Below are 22,224 nucleotides of genomic sequence, written 5' to 3' on the forward strand. Positions count from 1 at the left end.
GGCATCAGCTATAACCGAAACCGAAACCAAAATTGTGAAGAATTCTTAGTTAAATTAATTATAAAAAATTAAATGACTTGAGTGCCATCGAAACCGAAACCAAAACTTATGAAGAATTCTTGGTAAAATTATTGATTACAAGAAAAGGAAGTACATAACAATTAAACGACCTGGATGTAAGCGTGACACAGAAAATAACGCACACGCTACCGCATTAATATATATATATATATATATATATATATATATATATATATATATATATTAAATTAATATATATTTTCTCATTTTAAGTTATTTAAAATGTTTCAAACAATGTTGAACCAAAAACACACGGGAAAGAAATTCTCACTGATTAACGAAAAAACTATATGACTGTCCTACTCTTTTGTTGTGAATCTACATGATGTAATATAGAATTTCTATTATATATATACGTGCATACATACATTTTTTTATTCAATTTTCACCCCAAACAAGGCACAGTGCCACTTTGAAGCAGGGGGCTACTATCAGGGACTTAATTAGCGGTGTCATTATGAAGGGAGATGAGTAGAAAGATGTTTGTTAACATTACACTTGAACTTCTGCATATCATTGCAGTTGGGAAAGCAGAATCCCGGAAGGGAGTTCCAAAGACCCGCAGTTCTGGGGAAGAAACTATTGGAGTAAAAGGCTTTCTTGCACCTAGGGATCTCTACTGTAAAGGGATGAGACTTAGTAGCTTGTCGGGTTTGTCGGGGGTAGTTACGTCGGGGAGGTACAAGTGTTTGCAGTTCGTCAGAGCATTCACCATATATTTCTATATGGCTCAGACAACATATAGAAGGCATATCAAGTTGTTGGAAAGGTTTTGCCAAAATTGTTGTGTAGAATATTTAATATTAACTGGAGGACTCTAACACCTGATACTGTGGTCATTGAACAATCAAATAGTAATAGTATTGAAATGAAAATCATTAGAAAAATCAGATGCGCTGGACACTTAGTTAGGATGGAGGAAAAAAAACTTTTTAAACAACTGTTTTATGGTTAGATAGTTGAAAGTAAAAGACCACAACATAAACCAAGGAAAAGGTATAAGGATTTACCGGAGATTGGATGTACATAACTGGGAAGCCAAAGCAAAAGATCAGAGAAAGTTGCAAGATTTTTGAAGAGCAGCGTGTAGAGCTTGCATCCTAAAATACGTTTTAAGAAGGCAGGACGATAATATGTCAGAGAAAATGCAGCAGGAACTGAGGTGTACTGTATGTGGAAGATACTTTCTGTCAAAAGCTGATTTTGTAAATCATATGAAATTGCACAATAAAAAACAGGAACAACAGTCTTATAAGGAGGCTTCTACAGCACACCTGGCAACGTTAAGTTTTCATGTGTGTGGTTTGATATGCAAATCTAAAAGTGGCCTGACACGGCATTGGAGGATTCACAATATTTTCATGCGATCACCTTTACAAGAAGGAAAGTTTTTATGCCACATTTGTGCCATATTTGTGAACTTTCATGTAGGACTAAAGCTGTATTGAAGAGTCATCTACGTGCCCACGGACGCAATTACACTTAAGGAAGAGATGACAAACTTCTGTCAACAAGTAAGTCATTTATATATATATATATATATATATATATATATATATATATATATATATATATAGTGCGTCAATGTAAGTTCTTTAATAGATTATTCGAATAAATATATAATGTTTACAGTGTCCTTTGTATTATGCTTAGACCATTTCTTCTAATCAGTAAAATTATGCGAGCGACGGTTGTCTATTTATTAAAGTAAGTTGTCCTTTTTGTCTTTTTGATCAGAAGTTAAAACTCAGAAACCATTAGACTCAGAAACCCTGATTATTTCGATTTCTCGGCTTTGTGATGGTAAACAAATTATACCCAATTATTTATTAGTTTCGGGGGTACTAGGGACTAACTTAGTGCATACGCAGGAACAAATGTTTTTTAACTTCATTTTTACAAATAATTGTTCGATAAATAAGCATAAACTAGATAAAAGAATTATCCTTTTCTTTCTTTTTGTCTATATTTCTATTATATTGAAATAGTTACTGATGATAGAAAAAGGTGGAATTCAGAGGAGAGGTGGATTAAAATATTAATGTTAACTTTTCCCTTGGAGAGTCAAAAAAGTGAGAGGAGAAGGAGTAAGAAGAGAAAGAGAAAAAGAAATAGATTTTCAAGTAATGTTATATTACTTTGTCTAATACTTCATTTTCTTATCAGTGCTCCCAGGCAACTCTAGCTAGCCATGCTTAACAACTATAAGATGGAAATTAAACTAGTCTTTTTGCATCTGAAAAAGAGTGAAATAATCCCATCGCTCCTTCAATAGGGAAAATAAAAATAGTCCTTCAAAAACGCCAAGGCGAATCGATGGCTGGTCAATATTATCAAAGAAAGTGATAAATAAAAAAAACCACCAGCCATCGTGAAAAATATCTCATTTTAGCCCTTATCGAAAATTGCGCTATGAGAACTAATACTGATGCAATGCCAATTTTCCGGTTACTGATGGCCTATTACCACTTTACATCCGGACAAAATCACAGGCGTGAACTTGATAATTCAGCTGCGGTCAGAATAGTGTACTAGGTGACTAACAGATGGATTTGTATGTAGCGCACAATCTATTTGCTTATTTATCTGATTGCAGTCCCTTTATGTTGAAATTATATTTTCTTTTGCAAAAACATCATTCTACCTAGGGCGTCACAGTCCAGCGTGGTGTTACAGGCAAACACTAATATTGATTCTAGTCATTTTGTTTATTTTCATAAAAAGGGGCCTGTCATTATTTTCATGGAATGTACACGATTGAATTACACCTCTGTTTAATATTATTTGGATTTTTCGGACTACTGTTCTCACCTTGAATGTCATTTTCACAACGCTTCGGTCGATGTAGCCTCTGACCTTCTTTAGGTGTGCCTTGTCGAACTCGGGAATGCTTCCGTTGAACTCAGGAATTTGGACAGCATTTTGAACGGAACTCTTTATTAACTCGATGGGGGTAGCATGCTCTTGTTCTGTCAGCCATGACTGGATAGAGGTTATAAGTAATTCGCAATTGTATTTTCCGGTCGCTCACACTGCTTAAGCCCTCAGGAGAATATCATTTTTACAATTGATTTTTCAAAGTACTCTAACCACTGCGCCACGGATCCTTGCGGATAAGAACAGTAGTCCGAAGAATCCAATTAATACGAATAACCAATCCTTATCCCAGAAATTGAGAAACGTAACCTCTACTCCTTTCTTATAAGACATTCGCAGCAATGACTACGACTACTACAATAACTTTATTTTCTCTCTATTCTTCTTGACATTAAACGGAGCTTCCATGCCCACATTTTCACCCCAAGCACCTCCCATCTATAAAACACGTTATCACGATAGTGCTTTGCAACGATGTATAAAAAAATCAATCTCCACAAATACTTAAATAATGTTCATTGTATTTCCTGTTTTCTCCCTTGTATAATATTATTCTTCATACAACTTAGAATCGATCTGTCACATTAACCTATTTTTAACATTGTTATTAATTAATTTTTTTATCTTTGCTGTTCTTGTTTTTTCTGTTGTTTGTTTTTATCAGTCGTCCCCACTGCGACAGGGTCTAGTGTACATTCATTATTTAGATGTATTGTTTGTTTTGTATTGATGTATAGTTTTTTAAATAAAAAATCTGTATAAATATTATATGATTTTTAAAATGCCCCTTCTTTTCTGCGTGAACTCACAGCCAAAAAACATAGGCGACTAGGTCAGAAGTCTATTATATTACGGAAAGTTTTCTTTTCTGTTTGTCTGTCTGTCTGTCTGTCTGTTTTTTTTCTGATTGGCTCAGAAACTATAAGCAAACTCTATGCAACTATATAATATACTTCGATATGGCTTTAAATGGCTTTGAATTTGCTATAAGAAAAATTTGCCTAACTGTTTCAAAATCACAGGCGTGAACTTGATAATTCAGCTACGGCCAGAATAGTGTGCTAAGTGACTAGATGGATTTGTATGTAGTGCACATTCTATTTGCTTATTTATCTGATTGCAGTCCCCCCCCTTTATGTTGAAATTTCAGAGTACCAAGAATAATTTAGTGGATAGTGGGTTAGAAGACAAAATCGTTTTTATGAATTCTTCCTAATAATTGTTCGAAAAATAAACTGGCACTATGTCAAACAGTCGGTTTATGATGATATTATCTTTGTCTTCGTTTATAAAGAGTACAATACAAAATTAACGAGATAATTATTAAGCCATAGGAGAAAAGGTATAAAAGACAGAAAGTGTACTATGATCGAGACGTGGGCATATTCAAATCTATTTCGATTGGGTGATATTTTATAAGCGAGTTACCTAATTAATAATCGAAAGGAAATATGTTATATCAAAAAAAAAATAAACAGAGGAAAGGAAGAAACTCGATTTTCACTTTTAAACATAATCCTTTATATTTGGTATTTTCAGCAACGCATTTTTTTCCAAATATTTAAACAGTTCATTCTCCTTCTCCCGTCATGTGTGACTTTTCTCCCTGATATGATGCCTCTGACACGTGCTTCTCTCGTCACGTCTCTAACATATTCTTCTCTAAACACAGTTCTCCGTCCAAGTGTGACCTTTTATCTCTTCTGTGACGTCACATTTCACAGCCGGCTTGGTCATTTGCATATACAGCGTTAGCAGTACTGTTACAGCAGGGTGTTTTTCTTTGCGTAAAATTACTAATGAAAGAAATCTATATTCCTATAAATTCATTTTTCTTTTGTGTGTATTGATATTCATATTAAAAACCCTTTTTTCTATTTATTTCAAAAGAAAATACAATTTTCTTATATATGGATTATGGAATTGCATTCACTAGCAACAAAATCTAGCTAATTTGAATATTCTTTTAAGCATTCATTTTAATTAACTCCCAATTAGCTGCTTCGGTTTTCTTATAGGATGATCATCTTTAGTAAACTATTACGTGTAATTATATTAATGCAGATATTCTACATGATTTATACTGGCATAATATTTGCGTAAAAAGTTTACAGTAAACACAAAACTGTTTCCATATATATTTATGTATACGTATATCTTTTTATTTAACAAATCTTTGCCTACCAAACTCCTCCTAGAGTTTTTGGTTTACAGACTTGAAACTTCATATATAAGGTATTTGACTCCATGCAAAACTTTATATTTGGGTTTTAGCTTGGAAAAATTGGTGCAAAAGTGTTAAAATTAAAAAAAAAATGAAATTTGCCAGGTGAAAGTCAAACGCCGGAATTAAGAATGCATAACGTAGTAGCTATTGGTGCATTTTTAAATTTTTAGCCTTGCAGTAAACATGTTTTCATAGCCCAATCATTGACGGCAGAGGCAAAATAAATCGTGAGCTGAACGTTTTGGTTTCGATTCTCGGTAGTGGCGCATAAGTCTTTTTTTTTTAATACTTTTTAAAACATTACTATATATTTCATCTAATCTATATATATATATATGTGTGTGTGTGTGTGTGTGTGTGTGTGTGTAAAGTGAAAATGTATTCTGTCTTTTCTCTATGGTAGTTCAGGTAGACTTATACAGACTGGCATTACTTTACATATCCGTTTGAGATAGCTTACTCGATAGTCTGTCACACAAATTAGAATGTTTTTCTTTTTACGTCATATACGCCAACGTATATTTATAAAAGATTTTGTTTTGTTGGTTCGTCAGCAAGTCGGGTACGTCCTACTTTTGAAATAACATTTGTTCTTTAAACAAAGCAAGATCGATTTTAAAAAAATGTTTACTTTTCCATGTACTACAAAATTATGAAAACATATTTTCTTTTATTATTTCTGCCTTGATTCCATTTTGTTTTTCTCCACTAAATAAAACTATTTTTTTAGTTTTTAACTGGTTATATATTTTAGCTTTTTTTTGTTTTATTTACTTCTTTTTCCTTTAATACGCGTTTTTCACTCGCAAGAAAAGGTTCTGACTCTCCGTCCCGCCTTAATGATATGCGTTTCGTTTCGTACTTTATTTTACTTTTTATTCTCTCTATTCCAGGTTATCAAATGCTGTTGCGAAATCAGAGCTTCGGATTCTACTTGCAACGGAAGTTGGGATGTTCAACAATCTAGTCGTAAGTAGAAACAATTCAGATTATAGTTCAAATCTTCCATGAATGCATTTCCTATTTCAGCTTTCATATATATTTACAAAAAATATAATGCACGGTTATAATATGCACTGTTTTCTGATTTAATTATATATGCGTAAAAATAAATATATTTTGTGTTATTTAAATACCGTAAAAAATTGCATTAAAATTATTAAAACAAAAGTTGGTTTTTAATTGTATATAAGAGAGATAGATCCTACGTGTGAGATATCGGCTTGGGTTCCCAGTGGTTGGATGAGCATACCCCTAATTTCAGAGGAAGTAGCTACATTCCATAGCCAGCTTTTCGACGTGGTTTACTTGATCTGTGTTAGCTATTAGACTCTCTTGTGTGTGGCGCGTTGCGCTGATCGCAGGGTACTCGCTTCGCATGGGGAAGATTAAGTTCTCAAATCTTGAGTTTGGATGTGTTCAACTCAGTAGCCCCAAATGAGGGAGAAAATTAAATTTGAGACTTCGAGTTTCTTAACTTACATGACTTGTGTAAGCAGCTGCGTGGTTTGACTGTGGAAACAATTATACAGGTAGATATATGTAAGTAAAATATTTTCATTATTAAAATTATGAAAACCATTACGTAGAAATTATTACAACATATAGAACATTATATAGAGTGGTTTTTAAATGCGGCGAACTTGAAATTGACTATTTTCTTTAAATGCATATTTGGAAAATATAGGTTATTTTAAATTCAACTAGGTTTGGCAATTTATTATATGGTTTCTGCAGAATTGGTTCACATGCCATATTTTGTCTTTTTTAATTATATATATATATATATGTGTGTGTGTGTGTGTGTGTGTGTGTGTGTATGTTTGTGTATATGTGTGTGAAGTATAAACACTTTTTATTATTCAAATTACGTAAGAAATACGTAAAAACTTGTTTTTGATTTATATATGTGAGTAAAATGTGTTTTATAACATAAAATTACGTGAAGAATACGTAAAAAAGTATTCAAATAAAAATTGTTTAGCATTATATATATTTATCTCTGTGTGCGCAAGCGCGTTTATGCAGGTGTTTGCTTTTCCTATATTTCTCACTGTGTTTTGTGTAGCGCATATGTATAAGACATGGATTATTGTCTTGAGTGGTAACAGTTAATATTTGGGCATAATACAGTGACAGGTATGGATTCCATAGTTTGTTTTCCTTCTTAAGATTTGACAGTTGTTTTCCATTTTTTGTAGTCATTTCCCCTGATTTTAACTGTCATAGTACGATATCATCGTATTTTGAAATATTTTGTTCTCCATATATCTGTATGTGTTGCTTTTTATTGTGCGTGGATAGCCGCTGATATGTGTATGTTTGTATGTCACGTAATAGGAATTATTGCATTATATAGAGTGTTTTTTAAATGCGGCGAACTTGAAATTGACTATTTTCTTTAAATGCATATTTGGAAAATATAGGTTATTTTAAATTCAACTAGGTTTGGCAATTTATCGTATGGTTTTTGCAGAATGGGTTCACATGCCATATAGCGCAGGATATGATCAGTTTACTGAAAGAAACATTTCATGAACGAATAATTTCACGAAAGGGGCTGCAAAATGAACACTTCGGTCGTGAAATTTAACTTTATTAGATTCTTTCTTTTAGGGATATGTAAAGTCTCACCTCTGATAAACCAAACACAATAGACCACATGGAAGACAACATTCGGCGCGTTAGTGACGACAACAACCTAGTTTAATGCGTAGTGTTGTGAAAATTAGATTAAGCCATATACGCCCAAAAATTATATATGCAAAAAAACATTAATCATTGAAAGAAATCATACATTTATATGATAAAAATATTTTTCTGTGATTTATTTTGATTTAATTTCAATTCCGATTTCTCTAAAAACACTTATTATAATATCAAAGTAAGTTAAATTGATGTGTTGAGTTACGATTTTTTTCATTTTTGCAGTTTTTCAATTCTCCATTTAACTGATATTTACAATTTAATAGTATTACACGAAAAACACAAGCCTTTACACGTTGAGATCAAAAATAACTGTTCAATTTTTTAACACGTAAAATCATTAAAAATGGTGAGTTTGGAAGGTGTGGAGACACAATCTTCAGTGTACACGCTGCGATCCTGAACATCATATTTTATTTTAAGATACTAGCTACGAGAATTTGTAATAGTCGTGAGAAATAAATAAATGCTTTTATTTTGAGACAATATCTACGAGAATATGCAATAGAGGCGTGGAATAAATAATTGGTTTATTTTAAGAAAATTACGAGAACATATAGCACATCAATCCGAGGAATAAGGAAATAATTTACCTTGAAAAAGACAATAACTACTAGCATATGTAATCCATATATTGACAAAGAAAAAAGAAATGCTATTGTTTAAATAAATACCGACAAAATCAGTTTTGCTACAATGATTTTTGTAGCATCCTTGAATTTAAAGATGATGACCTTACTAGTACTTAAATGATAAACTATTTGAGAATGGTAAATGCTGTAAGCAAAACACTCTATTTAGACGTATGAATAATTTGCGAGAATATAACGGGGATCGTTGGGACCATCTGGTTCGTATGTAATTATTTTGCTCACAAGTTCTTACACGTCGTTATCAGCAATCGCTCATTAGCAATAACAACTGGTCTTCCCTAGATTCTGAATGAAAATATATTTCTGTAATTTTCAGTACTTTCCTTCGCTTTCGATAACTGTTGTAAGTTATTTTACGTCTGACCCAAAACAACATTTATTAACTGATCTTGTCAGACTTTATCATAATAACATTGTCCTTTCGATGCACATTCCAAACTAAAACGTCTCTTTCACAAATATGTAGGTTTAAATTCGTTCAATTCAATTCAATTGCATTAATTTGGCAATAATAGAACAAAAATGCTTCAGTTGCGCTGACTGGTAATAATTTACATAGAAAATAAACCTGACAGTGATATGAGACACGAGAAAGAAAGAAGAAACCTTAGTAGAAGTTAGTATTTCCATTGATGCTGGGTTAAACAGAGTTGAAAGGGAAAAGAAAACACATAACATGAAAAAAAAATCCCGGAATCATTGGAAGATTTCTATCGTCCCAGTAACTATAGCAGCAACTGGACTCATGAAAAAGAATATTAATTAACTTGGAAAATATACTCGGTGAACCAAGTGCAAAAGAAATTCAAACTATTGCACGGAAAGAAACGGTCGGAATCTTAGAAAAATCTCTAGGTCGGAATATTTGAATTAGCGAGTGAATGTTTGGTATCCGGTAGAATGCCCCATCCTAAGTTTTAACAAAAATAAGATTTTTTTTTAAAAAAAGAGATAGCTCTAAAGATTCTGATTGAGAAAGTGGCCCTTATTCGGTTCAATCGAAATCGGTGATGAAACAGCTTCCTGTGATGCCAGCCTAGACCATTTTCTTATGCGGGAGTAAATGATACGTCCTAAGGTAGTAATGAATATTCCGCATAATCAACTCAGGATAGGTTAAACCGGCTCCATCCTTGGAATATGTAATTCATAACGGAACTCAGTTAAATATATATATATATATATATATATATATATATATATATATATATATACTGGTCAGAAGAAATGATTATAACAACATTACTTTATCTCACCTTTTTGCAGGGGCATGGAGCTGTCTTCACAGATACAGGCCCTGATATTCCTAGCTGAATATTTATTTCGCAATGTTATTATGTCGTGTATAACTATTCTAGATATAAAGTTTGTTTGGTTTTTTTTTTACACAGTGATCACCACTTATCAAGGCCCGGAAGCCACTCAGGGATAAGGGTTATTGTAAGTACACTACGTTAGTGTGGAGATTTGATGAAGTGTTTACTTAAGGGGGCGGTTCATTAGGAATTTGTTAACGGTGTACATGAAATCAAAACTAACAACAAAATTTATAAACAGAATTCAGCAATTGATTATTGTGAACAAATATCGCCCGCACGATGTAATACGTATATTCATCATACCATCTCATTTACTTTCATAATGTTTTATTGGTTTTTCTAAGTACTGTTCTGTTTTTCTAACCAAAGCATTTACGAATAATTGTCATAGATTTATTTAAATCCATACTTCAAATTTCAGATTAAAACCATATAGTCACTCTTAATTTCGTACAATTAGAGTGTGTTAGTTTTCTGGAGATATTGAGTAAACAAAATGCTATTTTTCATATACCTGATTATGAATGTTTGATTTAATAAATTGATTTCTGCATTTTTATTATTAGACTGAAGTAGTGCTTAGGAGAGATGGGGAAAATAGGATGTTTTGTTTATGCATACAAGTTTGATTTCCATAAATAAACACGTGGAAGTTTATTTGAAATATTTTTGACAGAAAATTTTAGTCTATAAAGATATAAAGAACAATGGCAATTAGAACTGCAAGAAATTTACTCAAAATCATTCTAATATTCATTATATATTACGCCTCTATTAAGATTCCACGAAGATATTTAATCATCGCAACGAAATATTTAATCACTATTAGCATGTTCTTGTGTGAATTTCTTCATGCTCTAATATACCTATTTTTAATCATTACGTTCTCATATAAACCAGTATATGAATATCTATATAATTAAAGTAGACCTGGTTTACCTTCAGGAGAAATATAAATTAATTGTAATTTGAGTTATTCATGATCATGTCTAATCTTTAAAAATAGTTATATGGATTAAACTGAGTAATTGTTCAGAAGAGATGGTAAAAGTATAGGTTAGATGCTAGCCGGGGAAATGAACCTTAGATGGGTTGAACAAGTTTCCCCCGTAGATCGAAGTTTAATGGGAATATTAAGTGAACAAGCAATCCCCAGTCGCATGTATATCTCAGCAAGCGGAGATGCTTACGTTAGGTTTTTTGCAGTGCTTGCGGAAAGGTATCAACGGCCTCGTACCTCTGATCGCCCATCTGTTACAGAGCAGACTCGCCGTTTCTTAACTCCAAAGTTCTTGCAAGAACTGATGTGCCAACGTGATTGTGCCGTATTTATAGACCCTGTGATTCATCCCATTTTGCTTGCGGTGGAAGTGTTCATAAAGCTACAGTTTTCTAAACTGCCCGTTGTGTTAGTAGTTCTGTGTGATGATTGCAGAACACACGTTATGTTTGCTGAAATGATACTTTTAATATGACAAAGTGATTGTATGTCTCAGTAAACAGGGCGTGACAATAATTGCGGAATTTTCATTGGCTAAATTCAAACAGATTTAACATGACTGTACAATAAAGCAGAACTAATTCTACAGAAATAATTGGTTAATAAGCTTATAGCAGGGTTTCTCAACTTTGTTCAATGGTCTTCTATTGTATACAACATTATCACGTTGACATTTTCGTTAGATTAGTTAAGCAACATTCTGTCTGGTCAGTTGAAGATTTGAGAATACCAGGTAATGTATGTGGGAGGACAGCTACACCCTTCCAAAAAATAAAATGAAAAAATCGTGATATACATGCAACCGAGTACTATATAGGTATTTAATATTGCAAAGAGAAAACTGCCAGACATATAAGAGTATATTTGTGTGAAATTTAAAAAAATCGCCACAGCCGTTGAAGAGTCCATAGGGAACTCTCTCTCTCACACACACACACACTCACATACACAGATGAACTACCCCTTATATAATCATAGAGATGTATATATAGTGTGCTTTACTTGGCTAAATACTATTTTGACAAATGGCAAATAGAATTCATTGTTATTTGTCTATCTGCCTGCTTGCTTAACCCATTATGTTTCACAGTCATATAAATATTGCACAAAATATTTTTTAACTATTCTAGCTTCATATATATATATATATATATATATATATATATATATATATATATATATACCACACACAAATACCCAACCTGTACATACCAGGCGTTGCCAAACAGAAAACATATTGCTAGGCAGAGGGTTTAGTCACATATTATTTAAGATACATAGATAGATCAGCTGAAGGATCTATAATGGTTCTCTATTATCAGGTACTGGTGACTTATCTAAACTTTCTGAAAATTATATATATATATATATATATATATATATATATATATGTATGTGTGTGTGTGTGTGTGTGTGTGTGTGTGTGTGTGTGTGTGTGTGTGTGGAAAACATAAAGAAAGAATAGACACGGAAATTAATGTCCACAAAAGAGATTTGATTGTGTTCCTTCGGATCAACGAATATATTAATAAAACATAAAGATTTGAATTTTCCTGAGAGAACACAGTAAGACATTGCAAATAATACGCGAAAAAGGGTGGTATTACACTTGGGTAACTACATAGAACATGTTCCGCACATGGCATAATGATGTTTAGTGGAAAAATAAAAGTAAATTAAAAAAGAAAGAAAACTAAATCGGAAAAGAAGAAAATAAAAATGAAAAAGGAAACAGTGGAAACGTAGATTAATAGCAATCATAATAAACAACACTTAGCCAGGGTCTAATGTTTACATTACGTGTCAGTATGGTCAATTTAATTTCTGTTACTCTTTTTTTTACATAGGCATCACCACATTATCAAGGCCAAGAGACCACTCAAGGATAAGGGTTGAAGAGTGTACAGTAGAAATTGGACAATATAGTAATCATTAGTAATGAAAATTTGGTAAATTTGATAACTTATATGGAACAGCTCATCAAGAACTTATTTTCGTTAGACTTGAAGACAACCATATTGTAGTCAGCTGGAAAGCAGGAAAACGGAAGACAATTCCACAGGCGTGCAGTTCTAAGGAAGAAGCTTTGTTCATGGAATCTACGTTTAGGTTTAGGCACAGATAAAGAGTGGGGGGGATTATTGATAGTGTTTACAGCTAGACGAGTGTTTCCTATGAAAGTTTGGCGAGGGGGGACCATAGATTGAAGCTCAGTCGAACACTTTCCATGAAAATGACGATACATCAGAGACAAACTCGCAACATCTCTTCTGTGAGATAGAGGTTGCAAGGAAGAGAAAAGGACATCTCCTACGAGGCTACGAAATCTATTTTGAACTCTATCAAGGCAGGACAAGTCCTTTCTAGCAGCACCTGTCCAGATGTGGCAACAGTATTCCATCCTTGGACGTACCTGGCTCTTATATAGATAGAGAATAGCATCAGCAGTGAGATATCTACCGGATCGATAGAAAGATCCCACCATTTTTCCAGCGGCCTTGGCAACAGATTTGATGTACGTGTTCCATTTAAGATCAGGAGTAATGGTCAAGCCAAGAAGCTTGTCAAAACTTGAGGCCTCCTGAAGACGAGAGCCATTCATTTCAATTGATGCCAGATGTGGATCAGAATGTTGATGATGTAAAGAGAGAAGCTTGGTTTTAGATGCATTAAAAGTAACCAGCCACTCCTTACCCCATTGTACTACGTGCTCAAGATCAGAGGAGAGAGAATTGGAGAGTACTTGGTCGTTTACTGTCTTAGATGTGCTACCATAAATGGTAGTGTCGTCAGCATAAATGCCTACAAATGATGTAAGGATGTGATTTGGAAGATCATTAATGTAGATCAGGAAAAGAGTTGGGCCCAGGATGGACCCCTGAGGGACACCGGCATTAATACTGTGAGCTTCTGATTTTTGCCCCTCAACTACTACTCTTATGAACCTATCAGAAAGAAATGATTTAATAATTGAGAAGACATTTCCAGCAATACCATAGCTAGAGATCTTATGAAGTAAACCTTTATGCCATACCCTATCAAAGGCCTTAGATATGTCAAGAGCAATTGCCCTAGAAAGGTTGCCTCCGTCGAGAGATTTGCTAATCCTATGAGATATAACTGTAAGCACATCTGCTGTAGATCTAGCAGAACGGAAACCATATTGAGTGTCACTAAGAAGGTTATTTTTGTTGAGATGGTTGATTACTTCTGTATTTAACACAGATTCCAGCAACTTACTTATGACGCACAGGAGACTTATTGGCCTGTACTGAGAGGGGGGGTGAGCGATCACCTGAATTCTTAAATACAGGGCATACTGATGAAATTTTCCAGGGAGATGGGAAATTATTCTCCTTAAGACAACGTTTAAACAGTTTTGTAAGTATAGGCGCTAGTTCAGGTTGAATTTTTTTAGTACTATAATTGGAATACCATCAGGGCCAGTTGCTTTACTGGAATCAAGGTTTTTGATTAGCTTGGCAACATCACGTACAGATATACGTATATCACATAACGTGTTTTCTGATACAGGAGGAAATATTGGGCCTTGATCGCAAAGGGTAGAATTAGCTTCAAAGTTCTTGACAAAGAGTTTGGCTTTGTCTGATGCTGACGAGATTACCTCAGGTCCATTGATAATAGTTGGGATGGAGCACACGCTTCTGTTCAGGATTCTGTTTGCTATTTGCCAAAAATGGTGGGAACCAAGCCGCTGCTCAGCTACTTTAGACTTAACAGATTGAGCATACAACTCTCTTGCATTCTTTATTACTTTCTTACAATGGTTGCTGGCAGTCCTGAAAGCGGCTTTAGTTTCCATACATCTATTACGTTGGAAACAGTGGAAAAAGTGATTTCTGTGCGCAATGGCAGCAGCACATTCTGGAGAGAACCATCGCTGGCTGTTAGGTTTTTGCTGAAACTTTTTCGAGGGTATGAAACGGTCAATACCTACAATTAACCATTCCGTCAGGTCTAATACTATAGAGGACACATCCTTTTTAAACATGGAATGCAGAGGTAGATCAGATATAAATGTACGGAAGCTATCCCAGTCAGCCTTAGTGTATCGATATACTGTACGATGAAGAGGTACGTCTGGGGACTTATTACATTTCATTTTTATCTTAATTGATACAACAGAGTGGTCGGAAGATCCAAGAGGCGACAGAACAGAAACTGAACATAGTTCAGGGCAAGTTGTGAGAAAAAGGTCTAGTAGGCTCGCATACTGGCCGTCATTGTCGGGCACACGGGTGGGTTCCTGAACAATCTGAGTGAGGTCATAGGCAATGGAGACTGAACCTCCCCTCATCATCGGTCTTGTTTGAGTGGGTCAACCATTCGACATTGTGAACATTGAAGTCACCACATACGTGAATGTTAGCTGAAGGATAAGCAGATAGGGCTTGGTCAATTTTCTCAGATATGCTTTGAAAGATAGTAACTCCGCTGTTATGGGGGCGATAGAGAGTAAATATAAATGCCGTAGTGTGAGCTAAAGCAAACCGGAAGCACATATAGGGTAAGTTAGGATCTTCCCTGGAGATGTCCCTACCACATGGAAAGCTATCTTTAATATAGGCACATATTCCATGCCCATGGCGATCTTGGGGGTCAGATTTAGAAGTTAAGTTAGAGTATCCTTTAATTGCGAACTCTTCTAGGGAAATAGCCTGTCCAATGCCAGTTTCACTTAAAAATAAAAGGTCTGGTTTAGTCTCCTGTAATTGGGTTTCAACCTCTGGAAGGTTAGAACGTAGACCCCTTATGTTGGAGAAGGAGACATGGTAGTAGGGGTCTACGTTGGAAGTTGGAGAACTGGGTTTAATCGTGTATTTTTTCTTGAAACTTGTCATGATGAAATTTTGGAATTTGTGGACTAGGTCGTCAGATTTACTTAGAGCAGGATAGAGAGGGGAAACTAAGAGAGAAAAAGAAACGAAGAATTTTTTTTTTATTTGTAGCTAATGATAAGGTAAAGCCGTAACAATTACCCACTAGTATGGCATCGAGAGGCCCCACCAGAAGCTACTGCATGGTCCAGAATCCATTCACCAAATGGCAATACAGCAGCCCCAGTACTTTGCACCTGCTGATAGGACAGCCTCCTTAGTGGTTAATCCAAGGTTCGGGTCCCTGACTATCAGGCGGATAACGTCAGCCCAGACAAAACGTTTACCTCCAGCACCCTTACTAGTGACATGGCTACAAGGATAGATATAGAAACAGAAAATTTCCGCCATCTCTGCCAACTGTTCGCGCAAAATACTGCCAACCTAGAAAACAGCTTTTTCTTCTCCCTTTGTCAGAAAAATCACTCATTAAAAAATGAGGACTGAGGGACAAATATAAATAAAATATAAATAAATATAAATAAATGTATAAATTTCATCCTCTCCCATTTATCCCCCTCTCTCTCTCTCCCCTCTCTCTTTATCTATACTCCTACAGTTTGTGTGTATTGATATTCATATTAAAAACTTTTTTTTATATATTTAAAAAGAAAATACAACTTTGTTATATACGGCTCGTGGAATTGCATACATCTGCAAAAGATCTAGCTTATTTACATATTCTTTTAAACATTCATTTTAATCAAATCCTATGTAGTTTTTTTTTCGGTTTTCTCATGGGATGATCATCTTTAGTAAACTATTGCGTGTAATTATATTCGTGCAGATATTCTACATGATTTATACTTGCATAATATTTGAGTAAAAATGTTATAGTAAACACAAATCTCTTTCTATATATATTGATGTATGCATATATGTATTTGTTTTAAAAATGTTGCCTCCCAAACTTCTGCCAGGTTTTTGGTCTATGCACATAAAATTTAATATATAGGATTATCGAACTCATGCAAAACTTTATATCTGAGTTTTAGCCCAGGAAAATTGGTAAAAATGTGTGAAAATTAAAGAAATGGAATTTACCTCGTGACGGTCGAACGACGCAATTACGAATATGCATACGTAACGTAATAGCTATTGTTTCGAGTTTTAATTTGTAGCTTTGCAGCAAACATGTCTTCATAGCTCAGGCAGTAATATCAAAGGAAAAAGTAAATCGTAAGCTAAAAGTTTTGATTTCGATTCTCGGTGGTGGCGCACGAGTCATTTTTTTTTAAACTTTTAAATCATTACGATATATTGGGTCCAATATAATCTATAATATAAATCTCACCTGTCTGTTTAATTGTATGCATGTATGTATGTATGCCTAAAACTTTCGGCAGAGTTAACGGATTTTCACAACATCGGTATCACTTTGCAGTATGACCCTTCGGACGGCAAATATCGAAAAATGGGTTAAAAACATTAATTCCTTCACTCTCAACTGGGCACTTTTCTACAGGGAGGGACTCTTTTTTCACAGATATTTTCAAAATTCATCCTCTCTTTTCGATTGACTAACCTTAATTTAAACCCTCGCGACTTCCAGTTTGGTAACAGACGCAACGGCAAAGATGTCACGTTTTTTTTTGTTTTATTTTTCACGTTCTTTTCCTAATTCGTGGTATGGGTTCTAGCCTGCCTACCTACTACCACTTTTTTTTTGTTTTGTTTTGCTCAGCACACACATCCAGACACCCGGGCAACGCCAGCTACTCAGGCTAGTATAATACTGAATACGAAATCTGCATTAATCAAAATATCATATTAAAGCGTATTTCACGACCAGCCAATTTCAGGCAGCCTACTAGTATATATATATATATATATATATATATACATATATATATATATATATATATATATATATATATATATATATATATATATATATATTAGAATTAATAGTAGTTACATTAAATGCTTTTTATTGTACTCATGAAAATGTAGATTTACTTTAATCTCCAACGATTTCGGTTTTTTGCTGATCAATTTGATTTCGATAAATAAGTTCGTAGAGCTTAAAATCTTTCATTTATATAAAAAAGAACACCGGAAGAAAGTAAAAACGGAACGTATGAATAAAGATAGAAATAAATTTATATAATTCCTTAAGACTGATAAGAATTGCTTAGAGTTTTCAATTTTATCGATTTTTCAAATGAAATAAAAAAATATTTTTCGCCTACCTTCAATCTCTTGCTAGTTGATAGTATTTATTGGTTTCTGTCGTTTTCACGATGATTTGGGTGTTGTGGTATCAGGTCTCTCACACGGAGTTGAATGTGATATATTGTATATGAATTAAAGCTTCAACGGGGCTGCTTTTCGCATGAGTAATCATCACGCCAGAAAAAAATTACATTTTAGAAGATTAAAAAGATAATAGTGAAAACAAAACAAGGGAATTATTTCGACCCTGAGGTCGGAATGTTGTTGCGGGTCAATAATGTTCCCTCTCTTCAGTTTACACATATCTTAACATGTAGGGACCGAACCTAACAGGTTTCAGTCTCCGTCGCAAAAAACATTAAAAAAAAGAGAAAATCACTTCGACTCGCTGTTTGACGTTTTTACAAGAGACCTTTATTTCTCCTTCTTTGGACACACGTGACTTCACGTCTCGGCTCTGACGTCACTCACGTTTCTCCAACGTTATCATTTATCTGCGCACACGTTCTTTTACGTTTTTTCTTGTAATGACGTCATCTCGAATATGGCTCGGTCATTTGCATACATCTGCCATATGCGCGGCTGTATTCATTACATTCCCACCTTCCGACATTGTGTCACATACCTTCGCGGTGTGAGAGAGGTAAATCGGTAAGCCAGGAAACGATTCAGAATGGCAAGCGGACATAAAATGCATACATTACAAAAACGGCCGGATCAAATGAGGGACAGATAATGGCATTCACTTTAATCTTTAGCATGTGTTGACGCATTTACTAGTTTAAAGTGTAACAGCGCGGACGCACGTATATCATCAGTAGTTCTATGCAAATACCGACATGTGCGCGAGATGACGTCACGGCAAGGAAGGAAGGGAAAAGATTATAAAAAGAAAAACGTGTGTACAGACCGATGATCACGTTAGAGAGGTCAGAGATAGACAAGTTACACACATGGGCCGAGAGCGACAGGTCTGAACACGACACAAGCCTGGAAAGTGCCTGGAAATATATGTCTGTTCTTTTAAGAGAAAAAGTATGTCGAGTTACTCCTTGTCGTTGTTAAGAGCCAATAAACAAAAGCCGCATTAAAAATGTCGTCTTTCGAAGATGAAACTTCTCATTAGCTATGATAGCTAGCGGTTGGATGAAATAATGTAACAAATGATATTTTAGTTGGTCAGAAGTAGTACTAATCACCCTTCCATGGCGCATAGATAAGACACTAGAGTCGTAAAATGAGATTGAAAAGCCAGCGAACTTATATATATAAATCAAATTGATCAGTAAAAAGTCGACATCGTTATGAAAGTAAATCTACAGTTTCAAAAGTACAATTAAAAAAACATGTGGCCACATCTGGACAGGAGCTGCTCGGCCTGTCCTGTCCTGGTTGATATAGTTCAAAAACCGACTTTAAAACCTAGTAGGCGGTGCTTTTTTCTCTTCCCTTCAGCCTCTTTCCACCGAGGAGAGGTTGCGAGTCTGTTGATGTTCAATCGTTATCTTTATGGCAAGTGCTAATCTGAGCTCCAATCTATGCCCCCCTTTGCCAAACCTTCACAAAAAAACACCCGACCATCTAAAACCACTATCAAAAATGTCCCCCAATCTCTATATCTGGCTAAATCTAAACGCATATTCCATAAACATAGTTTCTTTCCTAGAAATGCCCGCCTGTAAAATACTGTTCCATTGGCCTGTTTCCCTGTCGATTACAGTATGGCAGCCTTCAAGTCTAATGTAAACAAGTTTTTTGTTGAACCGACCATTTAAATAATCAAAGTTTACCCAACTTACACCATTAACGATTACTACACTACCACCTTACATTCGTTAATTATTATTCCCAAGTTGCCCTTTCTGGCATTTAAAAGTGGTGACTACCTGGTAAAAAAAAAAAAAAAAAAAAAGTGGTGAAAACCTTCTAAAAAAACTTTATGAAATGTGAGAATGGTTAATTGGTTTTGTTATTTTGTTTTATGGCATATCAACTATTTCGGGTTATGTTTCATATAAAGAATTTGACGCATTAAAATTTTTTACGAAAATTACCGGATTCGGCAGAGAATAAGCCATACATTTATTGAGATTGTCGGACTGACTTCCTCATCTTGGTTGTTATAGTCACAACGTTTCAGCCGTTTTGCCGTCCGGCCTTCATCAGGTGTTTTGGAACCGTTTGTTAGGAGTCTCGAACCCAACCCTTTATTATTATTACGGGGGTACCGTGTTCGGACTCCAGCTAGGCTCTGGGACATAGTTGCTGATTCTCTGTTTTGAATGTTACTTTTCACTGCCTTCGTTCAGGATTGAACTCAGCACCTTTGTGTAACTGCAAACTTTGATACAACGTCTAGGACCACTCGTCCATATGTCACTATATCAAACGATTCCCCAGTTCGATACAAAAGCACCTGATGAAGGCCGGAGGGCAAAACGGCCGAAACGTTGTGACTATAACAACCAAGATGAGGAAGTCAGTCTGACAATCTCAATAAATGAAAACACCTCATCTCAAAAATACAGACAATTACTATAAGCCATACAGTTCAATTTTTACAGAAAAAGTTTTGTTAGTCTTTTTCTGCTCTATCGTTATTTCCAGGAAAGTTGCCATAATGAGTTCCAATCTCCTCACTTTTAAAAATTCCAGTAGAAGATCACCACTCTATCACCATTTCAAACAAATTTTGTATTGTTGTATTTGATATCTAAAATAATGTAATTTAAAATTATCCATTTGGCACAAGGACGGGTAAGATAAAGTCTGTCTGATCCTCATTATGCCACACTTTTTTTTCTATGTATGCCAAACGGATTTTCAACGAACAGAGTATATTTCAAAGAAATCATGTGAGTACATCGCCACAGGTTCGATTTTCTTGTAGACAACAACATGATCGTTTTCAAGTCACATGTCAACAAATACTCTTTTTATGGAAATCGCTCCAGAAAGAATTTAACGATTGCAAACACCTGCAACGGAGATTCCATTTTGTAAGAACGAGAATTCGCGAGAGTTTGACAAAATCATGTTGTGAAGTGTGATTTAGAAAAGTGATTCTCGTTAGGGGAGCGAGAAAAACATATGGCAGTTTTGTTCTTCAGGGGAGAGGACGTCATTCATGTTTTAAGATGTAGAATGAATTTCAAGACACGCCTAGACAAGATAAAGAACTTCTGAAGACTTTGCAGGCGTCTTCGAATCGCTGTGTAAAATCAAATATGCTCAACTGTATCAAGAAATACAGCGACTCAGCGTTTCCATTATTGGGTGTTATAGGAAAAATCCTTTGCAGAGAGAGAGTCGAGAGAAGAAGCGGCGATGTAGGCGCAAGAGGAACACGCTGCTGCGAAAGAGAAAGGAAATACAGTGAACCAATCATATATATGATGGAAATAACTTGAATGCCTTTAAGACAATATCCTCCAGTGTATACGGTCTTTTTGTACAGGAGTTTGTCAGGCAAACCTGGCATGAGGATACTTTTCCTGAAAATATACCCTGACTAAATATTCAAAATAACATTGCATTAGCAACACAAATAAGATCCCATCGCTATAACTTACACTGACTTTTACGAGTAATGGTGGATCTTCTTAAAGTGATGTTACCTCAAATAACAGCAGGAAGCTGGATACTCTACCAGACTCGCTAAATCATTGTCCTGGAGTCCAGTAAGAGATAATAAGACATGCTATTCCAAGGCATAAAGCCATTTAATTAAAGGAGCTAAAATACCATTTCAAAGTCAGAAACATCGCTCAAGAGATAAGAGGACTAATGAAAAAATAAAAGGCAAGAGTTATGGACTAATAAAAGAAAATCTAATGTTCACCTTCTGCAATTCACTTGTCGAGTTGTCAGTTTAAGGAATCGAATATTGGTTCATTTTTTAATAAAATCTTAAAGGACATAGAAGTCTTCATCAGCTTAGAGTTTTAGTAACTTATCCTCGAAAGTTTTTTAACATTAGTAAATAACTTATTATCAATATGAAAAAACTGTAGATGTATGTATACGTTTGTGTGTGTAAATATTTAACCGATAAACACTTAAACTGCATGTTACATAACACTGAAATTAAATTAAATAGTTATCATTAGGGCTGTGACAAAAGTATATTCTTTTCATTGTTTTGCCTCATGAGTATATAAAAAAAGACTGGTGACTCTTTTACGACTTTCTGGGTAAAATTATCTGTGAGTTGAAATTAGTTGTCTCATTGCTTACAACCACAACTCGTCTTTGTTATCGTAATAAAAAGGTAGTTTTCTTTTACCTT

The 22,224-nt window shown here is 34.7% G+C and overlaps 1 protein-coding gene across 7 annotated transcripts in view; it reads left to right on the forward strand.

Moving 5' to 3' along the window:
• Nucleotides 1-22,224, forward strand: part of LOC145283502 (dopamine receptor 2-like) — a 1,112,732-nt gene that overhangs the window by 485,098 nt on the left and 605,410 nt on the right. For all 7 annotated transcript variants that reach the window (XM_080132330.1, XM_080132329.1, XM_080132327.1 and 4 more), the window contains exon 4: nucleotides 6,079-6,154. The gene's annotated coding sequence lies outside the window, so the exon portion shown is untranslated. The remainder of the gene's footprint in view (nucleotides 1-6,078; nucleotides 6,155-22,224) is intronic.

The sequence above is a fragment of the Euprymna scolopes genome, chromosome 8, assembly GCF_053919585.1.
Source record: "Euprymna scolopes isolate OS-2025 chromosome 8, ASM5391958v1, whole genome shotgun sequence".
NCBI lineage: Eukaryota > Metazoa > Mollusca > Cephalopoda > Sepiida > Sepiolidae > Euprymna > Euprymna scolopes.